The 17,073-nt window shown below is 41.0% G+C and overlaps 1 protein-coding gene across 5 annotated transcripts in view; it reads right to left on the bottom strand.

Annotated features, from left to right (window-relative positions):
• Positions 1-17,073, bottom strand: part of PTPRT (protein tyrosine phosphatase receptor type T) — an 820,910-nt gene that overhangs the window by 585,357 nt on the left and 218,480 nt on the right. The window lies entirely within an intron of this gene.

Here is a 17,073-nt window from a genome sequence, read left to right as displayed (position 1 = left end):
ATTCATTATACATTGTTTTAAAATGTATTACTCAACAACATTTACATATTAGCTCAATTTTGTCCAGGGAGATATATCTGCCTGTATTAAGAAAAGTAAACCCTAATGGAAAGAATGGTCTTAAAATTTTGTACAATCTCCGTGTGGTGGGGTTCATGTCTTGTTTTTACATCCTTTTTTAGTGTTTTTCTGTATCTTCCAAAATAAAATAATGAAAACATATTTTTTTCATCATTGCTACAAAATGCCATTAAGATGTGAATACCTGCCTTAACTTTTCCACTATATACAGCAGAAGTCTGAACAGCTCCAGGCACCAGGAACTCTCTAACTTGCAAAAAAACATCTGGGTCAGCACCTCCAGCCTGCTCATATGGCAGCTTTAATAGCTCATCCCCATAGGGCCTGGTGCTTTCCTAGGTAATATCTTTCATCTAATGTCTTTGGAATATGTGGCCGGAATTAAATGTCATGCTCTTGGGATATTTTGTGTGACATATTACAGGCATCCCATTGCACACTCAATATGAACCCTAAACTCCCATAATACAGAATACTGTCAACTTGATAGCCACACCTAATTATGAATGTACACTCATCCACTCTTCAAACTACTAGATGCGCCAGCCAGACACAGAGGTCTGTCCTCAGGGAGTTAGAGTTTAATATATTCAAGACAATGGGATGGTCTTTCCCAGACTGGGGGAGGCCTTTAGATGTCTAAGCTGCTTTGGTCAAATGCTTTGGGGTGGGTACAGGGAAAGTCAAATCCATGTACCAACTATAAAAGGCAATTAAGGGTTATGTTATTGACTTCTTCCTTCTAAGGGATATTCCTCTGGGCTCAATTTTATTGTGTTTAGTCCATATGCAGTCCTATATAAAATAGTCTGGGTCAAGTTTAAATGGATTCACTGCTTAACCTGCAAATTAAAAAAAAATTCAATTAATCAGAGCTCTTGCCTCCTCCATCCCATCACCACCACATTTCCCCGATGCTGTCTGGTTAATCCAAGATTCACAGCACATAGAAACCTTCTGTAGTGGACAGAGGGCAGGAGCCAAGTGAGTCTGGTCAGGAGATACTATTTCACAGCTATTATGAGATTTGAGATTTGGGGAAAATCACTTTACTCCTCAGAGCGTCAGTGTCCCTATGTAAAACGACAGTGATCCTCTGAATTAAGTCACAGGGTAATGTGAGGATCAATAAAAATCGTGCTTATAAAGGGCTCTGGGAAGCTACTACTGTAAAGACTATGCAAGAGCAGGTGGTGCTGGCCACGTGGAAGGGGCTGGAGCTTTCCTCCCAAAATAAGTTTCCCTAACCGGGTGTCTGCTCCACCATTATGTCTACAAGTTCAGAAGCTTTGTAAATACGGCACCCACTCTGATATGTTCTCTTACAGCTGTGAAGCTTCTTTGGGTCAGGCTCTAAGCTTCCATCCCTTCTCCCCGCCAAGAGACTCCCATTCCCTCCCTCCCCAGTCCATCATTCTTTGGGGTATTGTAAGCTTATACCAGCAATGGTGCTGGAATAATAGGTTAAATATTGAAAAACAAAGCTGAAACCTCACCTTATACCAAAGAGCAAAACAAACCCTCTATTAGTTAATGAGCTAAATATAAGACATGAAACCATTAAAAACGCCAACTTGATAACAGTTGTTATCACTGAGTGATGCTTTGTTGGATTCTTTTCATTGTTGTGTGTGTGTTTTTATGATTTTTCAACTTCTCTCCAGTGCACACATATGTCTTCACAACATTCATTCATGCATGCAACACCTATTTATTGAATCCCTCCAGGTGCCGTCCATGATTCCAGGCACTAGTGACCAGAATAGACAAGGGAACGATCCCTGGGGAGTATATAGTCTAATGGAAAGGGCAAGTAATAAACAAATACACACATGGATAAGTAGATGACTATGAATTAGGATAAGTTTGGTAAACAGTGGTTTTTTTTTTCTGTTTTTTTGAGATGGAGTCTCATTCTGTCGCCCAGGTTGGAGGGCAGTGGCATCATGTCAGCTCACTGCAACCTCTGCCTCCTGGGTTCAAGCAATTCTCCTGCCTCAGCCTCCCGAGTAGCTGGGACTACAGGCGCATGCCACCACACCTGGCTAATTTTTGTATTTTTAGTAGAGATGGGGTTTCGCCATATTGGCCAGGCTGGTCTAGAACTCCTGACCTTGTGATTCGCCTGCCTCGACCTCCCAAAGTGCTGCTATTACAGGTGTGAGTCACCGTGCCCAGCCTTAAATAATGTTTTAAAAGGTTAAAATGGAGAGAGAGGAAGAGGAAGCTAGATCAACAAGGTCCTTTGCAAAGTGACTTTTAAAGGGACATGTAAAGGGCAGTGATGAGTTAACTAGTTCACACAAAACCTTGCTGTAAAATATTTATTTTATGCTGTAGAGTGACCAGTGAGACTAATCGGCATATGGAGCATGATTACATGAGAATGAGGTCAGTGATTAAAAGGGAATAGACACAAGCAAAAAATATATATTTAACTGGAATATGAGATACATTTCCTATTTTCAAAAGGTTATTTTCAAATTTCAGAAATGTGCTACCTTTTTTTCCTCAAATATAAAGATGAAGAAGATAAAGAAGTAAAACAGCAGCCATCACCAGAGTAGTTATAGTGGCTGCATCCATTTTCAGCCCTAAGCCCAGGTGGGAAAAGGGTTGGCTGGAAGAGTTACAAGGTTCTAATGATTAAGAAGCCCCAACAAGGAAAATCTACATGGCCATGGGGGATGGATAATCACTATCTGGTGGATTCCAATCAAACCTCAAGACCCCCTAACTCCCACCCTCACCTCCTGCTACACCTCATCTCAAGAATCTCAGGATGACTTGTGGCTCAAGCCAACAGTGGGTGGGATTTAGAAACAACTGACACTGGTTTTCCTCTTTTCTGGCAGGCAGAGTCTTTTTCTCTGCATCAAGCCAGGTTTGGGCTTACTGCTCTGGATAACTCTCCCATTTTTCTCACTGTAGGGAGACCTCTGCATTCCAGAATGGCCAGCAATGGACAGGGTGCCCTTGGCTGCCTCTGGCTCAGGCATCATTTTGGCCGAGGCTGCATACCAAGCTCTTGATAGAGTGAGCTTTGTGAACATAGCAAAGGGCTAGCCCCTCGGACTCATGGCAATGAGGATTTTGGGGTTTAATGGTGAGAAGGCCTAGGGCCTAGGTAATGAGAGAGAAAGTGGAAAAAATAGCATAGTGTCCTCTTAACATCTTGTGCCAGTTGACTCACCTGCAGAAATGCCTGTAAGAGTCTGCTTCGTTCCTTGCCAAAACTGGTTACTACCAATTTGAAACATACATGTAGGTAATATATGGGTAATGAGAGAGAAAGTGAGCCTCTAGGTGTTAAAGTACCAAAAGCTCCAATTTACTCAGCACCTACTAAGTTCTCATCATTGTGCTTAGAGTTCTATGGTCAGCTGGGTCCAGAGCAGGACTCTAGTCAGACTCTGTAGGCCCCAACCTTAGCTACTTCCTAAACTGTGTAACTTGGAGCAAAACACTAAATCTCTCTGGCCATGGTAGTGACGGTGATGATAGAACCTACCTCATGGGGTTATAGGTTTGCAGGCGAATTCAGTGGGGTAAGCCTTGCAGAGCATTATGAGCCATCATTAATATTAATGAACTGTATTTCTATCCAGTGAGGTAAGCAGCATTATACTAATTAACAGAGGGGGAAACTGATTCACAGAGGTCAAGCAATTGCCCAAGGCTGTCCAGCATGCTAAGGAGTGAATCTGGCTTTACAACTCTGATGGGTCTGAAAGTAAATCCCCTATTTAACTGTCCCTACTCTATTTGAACACTGAGCTTGAAGCTTGGTTTGTATCTCAGGGCTTAGCAAATTTGGGACTGTTTCTGTACTGTCCAAAAATGTCAATGATTCACTAACTGTAATAAAAATACCCTCATATAGAGTGTTTTATAATTTACAACAATCGTTCACATTCACATTTGACTCCAATGGGTACAACTATTTCTAAATTATATAAATTTTTGTGACTCATAGTCTCAATACCTGTATATATATGTGTGTGTGTGTGTGTGTTTATATATATACATGAATATACAATACATATATATGGCATGTCTGTCTCTGTACCTATACCCAAGTGCAGATAGATTAAAATACATACTTTAAGAAGGGTTGTTTCCATTCAAAGAAACGCTTTGATCTCAGAATTAGCTGTCCTCCCCCAGCCCCACTTAATATTCAGCTCAATGCAAAAGATGCACAAAGAGGGGCCTGGAAATAGAGTCTGGAGAAAGTTTAACTGCTCTAGGAACTTGAATGAGAAGACTTTGCTGCACCTGTGGGCAATTTGGGAGGGAGGAAGCAGAAAGAGGTGAAAATTTCTTGCCTGTTGAAAGCACTTTTGAAGTCTGAGGAAGGATGAGTTCTATGCTGGGGAGGACGGCAGTGCAGCCCCTTGTACGAGTCCCACCAAACACCAAGAGAAGTTTGCTGCTGCAGGAAACAGCCTTTGTTATGTGGCTTCGGGAGAGCGGTGTGGAAGGGCCCAGGTCCACATTTGGTTCAGTTAGGGGAACCAGAAGAAGTTGATTGATGTTCTAGAATCCAGGGCAGGCAGTGAACAGCAACTCATGTGCTCCTTTTGGAATCTCCATGTGCAGAATTTGAAATGGGGAGTTCTGGTTAATACTTTATAGCTTTCACTGGTAAACTGGCCCCAGCTGATATGTGGTCTGTGTATTTACATTTCACAAAATTGAGACAGTAATTACTTACACTTGTGGTTTTGTACACTTTTTTTTTTAAACTTTCTATAGCATGAACGTTAACCCATGCCATTAGATAGATATGCCACAAAAAGTTTGTAACAACACTAGCAAAGAATTCCACTATGTGTGTGCACCAAAATTTACTTAACTACTCTCTAATTGTTGGTGCATTAAAGTGATTTCCAAGTCTTTGTCCTTATAAATAATGCAGTGATGACCTCTATGTCTGAAACTCTCTTTTGAGCAGCTCTGATTATTTTGCTAGAAAAAAAAATTAGCAAATTGTCCTCTTAATATGCTGTACCAGTAAACTCACCTGCAGAAATGCCTGTAAGAACCTGCTTCGTTATTCCTTACCAATACTGCTTATTACCAATTTAAAAAATATATAGGTAGGTAATATTATAGATAAAATGCATTTATTTGATCATCTGTAACACTGGACATTTTTAATACACTTTTTGCCATTCATGTTTTGTTTAGCAATTACCTCTTTATGCCTTTAGCCTTTTTTTCTATCAGTGTGATTACATTTTAATGTTAGAGCTCTTTATGTGTAAAGATATTTTATCTCCCTTTTCTCAGTTTCATCACATATTTTCCCACAACCAGTTTACTCACATGCTATTTGATTTTAGTTAATATGGCATAGAAGATTTTTCTTTTTCTTGTCTTTCTATGTAGTAAAATGTGTAAACCATGACCTCAATGGTGTATTTGCTTGCTTTTAATGAACTGAGAGTCTCTCCCAATAAAAGAATGATATTTTCTTTATTTTTTTCTAGTTTTGCCTTTTAAGTTTTTTAACTACCCATAATTTAATTAGCATATGGTAATATATGCAATAAATTCTATTTTTTACAAAGTATCTTACCATGTACAATTTATTAATCATGTACTATTTGATAAGCAATTTTCAATTCATATAAATCTTTTTATTTTTGTAAAGATGCGGTTTTGCTATGTTGCCCAGGCTGGTCTTGAACTCCTGGGCTCAAGTAATCCTTCTGCCCTGGCCTCCCAAAATGTCGTATAAATTTTAAAAGTCAGTTTTGCTATATACTGTATTCATTTCTGGGCTTTAATTATTATAGATTTTATAAATGTTGACATTTCACAGAGAAATCCCCCAATCACTTTTTCTAAGTGCTCTTGACTTCTTTCTCCTGTATTTTCTTTCAGATCAACTTTTAAAACACTTTAAGTTTCAGAATGAATCCCATTAAGATCTTGATTAGAACTGTATTAAACCCATCAATTAATTTGGGGAGGATTGCTATCTTCACAATATTAAATTTGCTCATCCAACAACATGACATACGGCTGTTTGTTCAGGTCTTGTTTTCTCATCCTCAATAAAATTTTGTAGGTGTTTGTATTTTCATATACATGCTGCACATTTCTTAGTTTACACTTAAGTATTTATACCGTAATTACATTTGAGAATAGGATACATTTTATTATATTTTTATAATGGTTATTACTGGCATATGGCTATTGACTTTTGTTTATTTGCTTTGTGTCTGACCATAGCATTGAAATCTTTTAGTAGTTCCAATAGCTTGTTTTTTTAGTTAAGTTTATTCTCTTAGGCATTGAGGCTATAAGAACATTTTCTTCTGGAGATAAGAAAGTGTCTTTCCATTTCTAGCTTACTAAGAATTCTGATCAGTAATGAAGGCTGAATTTTTTCAAATCACTTCTTAGCCTCTGTTGAGAGGATAAGATGATTTTTATTGTTTGGCCTACTAATATGAGGCATTACACCAATAGTTTTTCTAATATTCAACATTTTTCATCAACACATTCCTGGAAAACACCCAAATGGGCCATGGGTGCATTATGCGTTGATAATGATTCTGGATTTCAGGAGACAGAGCTTTGTAGCTGTGCAGTTAAGGGTTTAATTTTTAGCTGGGCCATTTGAGCAAGTGTGTGGCCTTGGGCAAGTCACCTACCTCTCAGACAGTGAGTGCAGGAATTATACCTACCTCACAAGGTTGCTGCAAGAATTACAAGTAAAATATTCAAAACAAGCTCAACACTATAGGTCTTGCATGTAGTAGATACTCCTCAAATCGGCAGCCACTGTTTTCATCACTATAATCACACATTTTCTTTACATTGTCATCTCAAGTGTGGCACAGCTATAAGAGTGATTGAACTCTCATTTTAATATATTTGGGGTGCTATTTTTTAAAAATCCAGTGAGCCTAATAAACAAACACCGTTAGCTTTTACTATCTTTAATGCTTCTCTGTGACTCACTTTTTCTTCAAATTTCAACCCTCAAATTTAGAAGAAATTGAGGGACTACTTGTTGACTTACAATTGTAACTGAATACAGATTTAGTTGCTTGCGGAGTTCAAGTAACAAGAACAAGATCTGGTAGAAAGAAAGTGACTTTATTCCGGAGCTAGCTGAAGGGCAGTGGTGCAGGCTCCTGCCTCAGGGTGCCACTTGGCCCTGGGCAGAAAGCAGGGGCTTTTAAAGGAAGGCTTAGAGTGAAGGGCACAAAGGGGAGAGGGTGAGGAGGCACAGGGTCTATGTGACTTTTCAGATTTCTTATCTATCTGGAGGTCTTGCTAGTGCCATCATGGGCAGAGCAAGGTTGTAAATGGAGGCAATCTCCTGTTGGGAGAGAATTCTGGATGTGCCTGGTTTGCTTCAAGATTCAGTCTCAGGAACTTCTAAGTAAACACACAGTTAGACAGGCTTGCTGTGTTGGAAGTGTCTGGTAGAGAAAAGGTAAAGATTATAATTTCATTCCTAAAGAGCTAAGTAGGTGGTGGGGGAAAAGAAAAAAGGTTAAAAAATTCATTTTTTTCCTTTTAAAAATGGGGTGCTCAGTTACACTATTGCACTTCATCTTCTAGGAGGCCCTGGCTCCCTAAGGAGCATGGAGTGGCAGAAAAATCTAAAAGTGCAACTGGATGCCTAATAGGGCTTTTCCTGTTGCTTTGGAATTTTATCTAAGAGTACAAAACTAATAAGCATACAAAATAAATACTGCCACCTTCTACAGAGAAGAGCTGAGGGACTTCCAGCTATTTCTTCCAGAGAACTAAGAGGTTCCCAAGCAGACTCTCACCCTTCCCTCCAGCGCTACAGTCAGCTCATACAATCATGAGACTTCACGGGTTAGGGGAAGAGAGTCTCTGAAATTATGAATTGTAGGTTTAAAGAGAGAGCTTTATACTTTCTTTGCCTCTTTCTTAAGCCAAGGGAGAGGGACTCCAATGTAGCCAACAGTAGACATCATGTGACAGTAGGAGGGGAGAGAGGGTCTGCAAGAAGAGGAGATGAACATCTTTTGCCCTCACAGGTGCTTGTCCATCTGCAGATAACTCTTATGGTGTCTCAATCAGAGGCTCCATAACCAAGTATGATCAGAGCAGGTTTTCTCCCTTCTTTAGTTTTCATCTCTCTTCCGTGGTCCTACACCCCAGGGGAAGAAGAGAGTGCCGCAGCAGCAAAACAAGTTGGGTAGGTGATGCAAGGACTGCCAGAACCCCTTCTACGCATCTTTCTGAGGAAGTGCTGGTCATAATCCATCTTCTGTGGCTGCCTTCAATCTAGGTTCACCTGCACTGCACGAGCAACTATGCCCCTTCGAGCATGGTGTGGCGTACATGGAAGTGCCCTCCTTCCCTAGATCCTCATGGTCTTGAAAATTTCTCCATTGGTCTTTAGAATCCATTAACTCTATGGCTTTGATTCTGGATGGGATAGCGATTCAATTTTCATTTCTATTGGCTACTCTTTCCATGTTCCCCGAAGATTTATGGATCATCTCTCACCAGAATTACAGCAAAGCAGGGATAGAGGTTAGATGTCTGTGTTCATACTATGCTCCTGCCCAGAAGGATGTCCCATTTTACTTCTAATTCAGAACCCTAAGAGTTAGGCCAGGTTATATTCCTCCCATTTTATAAATGGTGCAGCCAAGGCATAGAGAAAAGAAGAAGAAGAAAAACTCACGAGACTGGTTAACCGATGCTGTTCTATTTTCTGGACCTTCAATTACCTCTTTTTATAATTCTCTGCCTCTACTCTGTCCTAGAACTGCATGTTGCCCTTAAAGACCCTCGCCTGTGGGACCCACTGGCTTCTCAGAGAACACAGAGACCACCTGAGGCTGCTTATTGCAGAGTCTGGACTCACTTCCAATCCCTTTTTGCTCTGGGCTTGAAAGGCCTCATTCTTACAAGCCTTGGCCTCCTCAAAGAGAGAAGGATCTGCATAACATGGTTCTCTCTCTCACCTGGGACTAGAGACGGTTATAAAAAGGTCAATTCCCATCCCCCTTACCCCATGCCCTGTCATGAAGTACCATCACAGCTACACGTCAAGGACTCCATGGCATGCACACAGCCACGTATGTCCTGTCTTCCCAGCAGTGATCAGAGCTTGTTGCTAAACCACTACTGTCTAAGAAAGTACAGAGAGTAGCAACTAGAAAAATCCTTCTTAAAACAGGGTCCATCATGCCACAGTAAAGGAAGTTAGGTTCTGACATCTTTTTCCCAGGCCTAAGATTTATTTCTAAATAACGTTTATTAAAGGGCCCCTATGTTCCTGGTTCTCTGCAAGGCATATAACTTATCTCACTGAAGCTTTCCAACAAAATCGCACATTATAATATCCCTTAGATGGAAGAAAATAAATTGAGTCACAGAGAGATGGTGTAACACATCCCGGTCACCCAGCTAGCAAGTGCCCAGCTTGAAATAAAAACTAGATTATTTTTGGCTCTAAAGCCTCTATCCTTTTCATTCTATTCTAATGACTACTCTCACTTCATTGAGCCCAGCAATTTGAATTTATCTTTTTTATCCCCCTGGAGAAAAGAGAGAGGTAGACACATATCACTGCAAGTAGAAATCCATAAATATGTAAATAAAATAGAACCTGCAATCAACCCTCAGGTGGAGGGAATAGAGAACCCTCCAAATCAACAACATATGTGGTGTCTCTGACTGTACAAAGCCACTTTTCACTTGGAGAGCTGGGACTCTGCAAGACCACAATGAAGTGGGTTCCCAGGCAAGGGGCCTTTGATTTACACACAAGGGGGATGGGCTAAGATTACATGACTTGCTGGATTGTCGATTTGTGATTCTGTAACTATAATCGGAGTGGCCTTGGGTCTGCTTCAAGCAAAGTTTGGGGGGATAAAAGAACCAGTTTCTGGGGATTAATTGAGACAAATGTGAATGGCTGAAGACCTGTTTTTGAGATGAGGAAGAATATGTCTCTTGGGAGGACAATTTACAAGTGGGTGTTTCAAGGAGGCCTATTTGAGGGTGACAGTGAGGAAGAGCTTCTTCTATCTAATGCTAGATGATAGTCTTAAGATACCAACAAGCTGGTACCCAAGCCATTGAAAGTGGTACCTGCAGGAGAGGTAAACAGCCAAGTTGGACCCATGTGGTGTCCATATCTCTTGTCATCTCACCTGCTTTCTCCAGTTACTGACCTCGGCATCCACTGCCCTTTGTTCTCACTGTGGACTCCAGATAGTTAATGCTAGCAACCTGCCTACTGCCCCTACTCTTCTAAACCTAATGGACACTCTATGTGTAATCCATCCAGAGTTGTATGATAACCAAGCCAACACTGGGTAGAGGATAACAGTCACCACCCAAGATCTCCAGCAGGGAAATGGTCTGCCATGGAAGAGTGCAAACTTCCCATCAGAGGCAGCATTCAAGGTGAGGCTGGGTGGGCAACACACAGCTCTTCTAAGACCCAACTTTTATCACAGAATGTCTGCTGTTGGGGATGTGCCAGAGGAAAGCACACAGTGCTCTAGACAAGAGAGTCTCTGAGAGCCCAGACCATAGCATGGACTCTGAAATGGGATTTCCCAGGAGCTGGTGAACAACAAAAGAATATGGTCCACCTTTGAAATGCCAATTAGTTCTGAGAAGTAGACAAGTAAGACTTCCTATTTTGATATAATTATTCATAATCACAGTATCCATAACAATAGCAGCAACCAATAACGGTTTGGTTCACTATAGGCAGCTAAAGAACATTTTGAGTTTTTGAAGCACTTTGATATACATGATCGCATTTGCTGTCAGACCTATATCTCACAAAAGATGGTGAATGATTAAACTAAGTAAAACAAAACGATAAATAAAAATATAAAAAATGGAGTATCTCAACAGAACATCACGAAGACAGAGAATTAAATTGCTTTCATCAGTACTAAGAAGTGCCTTTGTGCCTGTAATCCCAGCTACTGAGGAGGCTGAGGCAGGAGAATGGTGTGAACCTGGGAGGAGGAGCTTGCAGTGAGCCAAGACCGCGCCACTGCACTCCAGCCTGGGCGAAAAAGTCCCTTTGATCCTAACGTCCAAGTGAAATCAGGAAGTCCACAAGGAAGAAGCAGTTATCTGCTCATCTCTCCTAAGCTCCAGATTTATATATTCCCATCACCTGCTAAGCATCCTGACCTCCAACACAACAGATTCAGACCTGAGCTCATTCCCTTTTGCGTTTTTCAGCTCAGAAAACTGTTCCATCACTGTGATGGTTAATAATGAGTGTCAACTTGATTGGATTGAAGGATGCAAAGTATTGTTCCTGGGTATGTCTGCGAGGGTGTTGCCAAAGAAGATTAACATTTGAGTCAGTGGACTGGGAAAGGCAGACCCACCCTCAATCTGGGTCAACACAATCTAACCAGCTGCCAGCGTGGCCAGAATAAAAGCAGGCAGAACGTGGAAAGACTAGACTGGCTTAGTCTACTGGCCTACATCTTTCTCTCATATTGGATGCTTCCTGTCCTTGTACATCGGACTCTAAGTTCTTCAGCTTTGGGACTCAGACTGGCTTCCTTTCTCCTCAGTTTGTAGACAGCCTAGACCTCACCTTGTGATCGTGTGAGTCAATACTCCTTAATAAACTTGCCTTTATATATACATATCTGTCCTATTAGTTCTGTCCCTATAGAGAATCCTGACTAATACAACCACTCATCTCTCAGTCATCTAAACCAGAAGCATGGGAGTATCAGCTTTGACTCCCTTCTCCCAACCCCACATACCTCGATTCCTATCTGATCATTTGTCCAGGTTCTGGTTTATCTGGCTGGGAGTCTTGCTCTGAACTCCAGCCTACTGGGCTGGGATGCTGCACTACAGGCAAACTCTTGACAATCTCCTCCTTAACCCTTAAGGAGGAGGTATCCTTCAGGTTAAGAGAAGGATACCCTTCCCTTAGTAACCCAGAATTTTCATAATCAATGACCTCTCAGAACTGGCAGAGCCAGAATGCATCCCCACCTGTCTTAGCTGAATTGCCTCTCTAGCATCTTCTGTGCTACACCCAAGCTCGTAGCTTACTGCTGCCAAGTCTCTGCCTGCTACTAGCACGTCCTTACTAAGTCAACCTCTGCCACCAGTGCCTAGCACAGAATTTGGCACAAAGAAAAGACCAAGTAAATGTTTGATAGAATGGAGTGAAACTTTTGTGTAGTAGTTATTTATTCTCAGCTGATCTCCATAGTCACCAACCTCCCTACTACCCGGTGCCACCCTCAAGAGGACACTTGTGAGCAGAAGAGGTCCCCAGGGCTGAAGACTCCATCAAATCCTGTGATGAAGAGTTTCTTTGGCCAAGAGATCTAGCATTTAACTGATTGGTGACCTTGGTCCAACAATTCGGAGTCTGTTTTCCTCCCATCTACATCTCAGAGCTGCTGCAAAGACCAAGCTATGGAATAAACATCCTTCCAAAGAGCCATGTTGGCTTGTCACTGTATATGTTAGTCTAAAGTTTGGGTATGAAATAATATCACTCAGCGAGCTCCTTACAGCAGATTTCTAGGCTCAACCCCAGAACTTCTGATGTAGTAGGTTGGGGGACAGATCTGAGAATGTGCATTTCTAACAAGTTCCCAGGGGAATACTTGTCTTAATTCATTTGGGTTGCAGTAACGGAATACCATAGACTGGGTAGCTTTTAAGCAACAGAAATTTACCTTTTATAGTTCTGGGGGCTGGAAAGTCCAATAGCAAGGTGCCAGCAGATTAAGCGTCTAGTGAGGGTCCATTTCCTGGATCCTCACATGGTGGAAGACATGAAGGAGCTCTCTGGGGCCTCTTTTATAAGGGCATTGATCTCTTTCATCAGTGTTCTGCCCTGATGACATCATCAGCACCCACATGGGCCACCTCCTAATATCATCATTTCGAGGATTAGAATTTCAACATACGAATTTTAAAGGAACATACATATTCAGTCTATAACAATACTGATGCTGCTGGTCCAGGGACCACACTTTGAGAACCACTGCCCTAGATGATTCTGAGACCATTACTCTTTCCATGCTGATGCTGTCTTTCCTACATGAAGCATGCTATTTCAATGCTTGCCTTTATGTTTTACCTTTTTTGCTGTTTTGTTGGAATCTTAACCCAGCCTCTAAATTCCTCTGGGCAAAAATTATACCTTCCACTCTACATACTCTCTCACTTTCTGTTTTGTAAAATAATAAGTACATTTCCAGCGTGATTAATAATAGAATAGGAAAAGGAGGAAAATCTCAGACTATCAATGCCAATAAACAACACCTACAAATAGGTATCAGCCCTGGAATTCTCTTAAAAATTAATTACCGGGCAAAAAACATTCCACCATCAGTGGTGATATGGGAAGGAAGATTATCTTCTTGATGACACATTTTGTAAAATGTGGATTATTCAAGATTTTAGCTGTAACTTAAACACCAACGTTTTTTAAAAATAAAATACCACAATTGCATTTCAACTCATAATTTTTATACTGATAGCCAGACTATTGTGTTTTCAACAAGTAAAATCCATTACACAGTCATGGCAACAGTTTGCAATAGATTGTAAATTTTTATTGAGATGATCATCTTGCGATTGAATTTCAAAATGTATTATATGATCATCAGCAAATAAGTCCACGGGGGCTGCTAAAGTACTTTGAATATCATTTATAAAGATCAAAAACCCTGGAAACTCTTACATTTACCCTGTGGAAAGAGAGAAGTCTCATCAGTAGGATCAAATCAATTATTTTTATGGATGAATATTGCATTGCAAAGCTGAGATAAGGTATTACCCAGTTTAATAACATATCATTATATCCTTTGAAAGTAGTAAGTTTCATAATCAGGTTTCAACGAGGAATTTTACCAAAGGCCTGTTTTGAAAATAATCAAGAAAATGGCATCTCTGTTCAGCATAGTGGTTGAATAACCTTACAAGGAATATTTTCAAGCAACGAATATACCTGGGTTACATACTACCACAATACATCACTGAGATACTTAAGAACAGTTACAGCCAATTCCACTATAACTCTTGTTTTGAAAATGCAAATTTGTTCCAACATAATTAATATATGAAAGGGCAATTTGAGAATAACACGAATTCCACATTTGCTTATGTGTGATTTTGTATGTGAGAAACATTAGTGAAGAAGAACCCTGCACCCAGCAGAACTGAGCCACCTAGGAATACAAGCACACACACAGTTCCAACCCTTACCTGCCCCCTCAGCTCACTACCTGTGTTCTGAGCTACACCTTTTCCCCCAGTTTCAGACAGCTTTCCTTCCACCACTTCACAGTCACTCACAGGCTGTAACCTCCCTGAGGCCCACTTCCACAGCAAACTTCAGGTCTTTTTCAAGGTAACACACCATCTGTGTTGAGTATCCTTTATCCAAAATGCTTGGGACCAGAAGTGTTTCAGATTTCAGATTTTCTTGAATTTCAGAATATTTGCCTATACCTACTAAGATATCTTGGGGATGGGACCCAAGTCCAAACACAAAATTCATTTATGTTTTATATATATATCATAGGCAATCTTATATAATATTTTAAATGATGTTGTACATGAACCGAGTTTGTGTACATCGAACCGTCAGAAAGCAGAGATGTAACTGTCTTAGCCACTTATGTGGACAATTCTGTGCTTGTCTGTCATCACCATAATTCCTGACTTTGAATGTATACGCTATTGATAAGAAATCATCTTCTTATGCTTATTCACACATAAGTGCTTAACAGTAAAAAAGAATAAGGGATATATCATTAATACCATAAAAAATTAATGTGTTCAGGTTAACTGAGCAGCACAGTAGCCTCAGCAGATACCTGGATCAGCTGTTGAATGTCAGCAACAAACATCCTGGCTTTCAGTCCTCTCCCTGTGATGTTGTGCTTTGATGAAGAGTTCGTACACCCTGCATTTTATTGTTTTAGATGAGAACAAACATCAGAAGCAGGTGAGGAACCAGGAAGTGGATCCTCTAGGGAGAAAGAGGCATTCTGCTCGATGGCTTTTAAAAATGTTTCCTCCAGAGTCATCTGCCTCGTTAACAAGGATTTTTGTCTTAGATGTCTCTGATTTTATAAATTGACAAGGTTTCCTGTTCTGCTATGAATGCATACTGCTCCAGTCCTTCAATAAGCTCATCACCAATGCTTGCCGTGTCATCTACAGGCACTTTTTCTGCAGTGTTAACAATGTCATGTTCATTTGTTGTATCGTGTTGGCACTCAGTAAGTTTCAAATTTTGGAGCATTTTGGATTTCCGAGGTTCAGGTTAGGAATACTCCACCTGGATGGATGCACTTCTTGGCCATTTCACATGCATAAAATTGTGCCGCAAGTTTTACTAGATTCCCCTCTTTTTTGATGTGTCACTAGGGAAGTATGGCCCTCCAGCCCCATTTTTTCCATAATCCCTGTGGTTTTTATTTCATAACTTGATATACTGTGGTGATTTTTAAGGACCTATATATCAGGTTATGGCAGAACTGTATGCACTTTCCCTTGCTGTTTGTTCCATGGTTCCTGTACTGATGGTTCCTTCCCCTCCACCCAGATGCCCCCAGTGACTCCTTTTTGTTTTCTGAAACCCATGCTGCCTGCTTTCCTGAACCACACCCGCTTCCACTAGAACATCCCCAGCTGTATATACAATGCTCTCTCTGTCTCTCTCTCTCTCTTTATTCATCATGATGTGGCCAAAAATCAAAGGCTGAGAATCAGAAAATCTAAGTGTAATTCATGACCGTGCCACTGGCCATTCTATGACTTTAGACAAAGAGTTTTAAAGCACTGAGTCTCTTTTCCTTTGTGTATACATGAAATGTAAGTTCGTACAGCAGAAGGTTACTTGGAGTGAAAAAAAGATATAAATAAGGTAATTTGCAACAAATAAACTGCAAGTTCTTTTAATTTCTCGAGTTGCATCCAGAGCCAGACCATCTCAGATACAGTGAGACACACATTGTTAGCCAATAGCCCCTGATTAGAAATGCAGTAGATCTGGGAGATCTGGGACACAGTTGGATCCAGAGAATCTCTCCTCTTAGACACAATCTCCGCCAGCAAACTCTTACATGGCATCCAGAAATATCAGAGAGACAGGTGTAGTCAGCAGCCCACAGAGATAGAGTGGAATCCAGAGGACCCTCAGAGGAATAGTCCCAACCCAGACTCTTAGGTAGGGATAGGAGCCTCCAGGGGCTACAGAGGCAGGAAGCTCTTAGGGATTAAGGCAGTTCCAGAAACAATTCAGAGATACTGTGAGAGCCAGGAGGCATTTAAGACATGGTTGGCAACAGAAGCCCCTCGGAGACAACTCTAGAATTAGGAACCATCAAGAAAATTGTCAAAACCAAGAGTCACAGGCCCAGCTCAGGGAGCCTCAGGAACAATGTTAGAATTAGAAACACATTAAAGATACAACCAAAACCAGAAGACCGCAAGGACATAGTCTAAATGAAGCCTTCGGGGTGCATAGTCAGAGCCAGGAGCCCTCAGAGACACAACCAGAGCCAGAAGCCCTCAGAGAAACAGAGCCAAGAACCCTCAGAGAAACACGGCCAGGGCCCTCAGAGACACAAAACCAAGAGCCCTCAAAGACATTCTTAGCATTAGAAAGCCTCAGACATATAAATGGCACCACCAGTTCTGGGAGACACAGAGCCAGTGTGTCTCATCAGAAACACTATTAGATCCAGGAACCTCCCACGACCCAGCTAAAGTCAGGAGGTTCTCAGAATCACAGTCAGAACTAGAAAGCCCCCAGAAATGCAACCACAGCCAGCAGGTCCTCTAAAAAAAAAAAAAAAAAAAAAAAAAAAAAAAAAAAAAAAAAAAACCAAAACCTTGATCCTTTTTTATCCACAATAGGAAGCACATTCACATTCAAAGAAAATTAGGAATTATTTGTCACAGGAAGGTAAGAGGAAGGCCAGTCTTGGCAACGGCACGGCCTCT

The sequence above is a fragment of the Macaca thibetana genome, chromosome 10, assembly GCF_024542745.1.
Source record: "Macaca thibetana thibetana isolate TM-01 chromosome 10, ASM2454274v1, whole genome shotgun sequence".
In the NCBI taxonomy this organism is placed as follows: Eukaryota; Metazoa; Chordata; class Mammalia; order Primates; family Cercopithecidae; genus Macaca; species Macaca thibetana.
The sequence above is the reverse complement of the archived record's forward strand: the minus strand, read 5'-3'. Positions and strand labels throughout refer to the sequence as shown.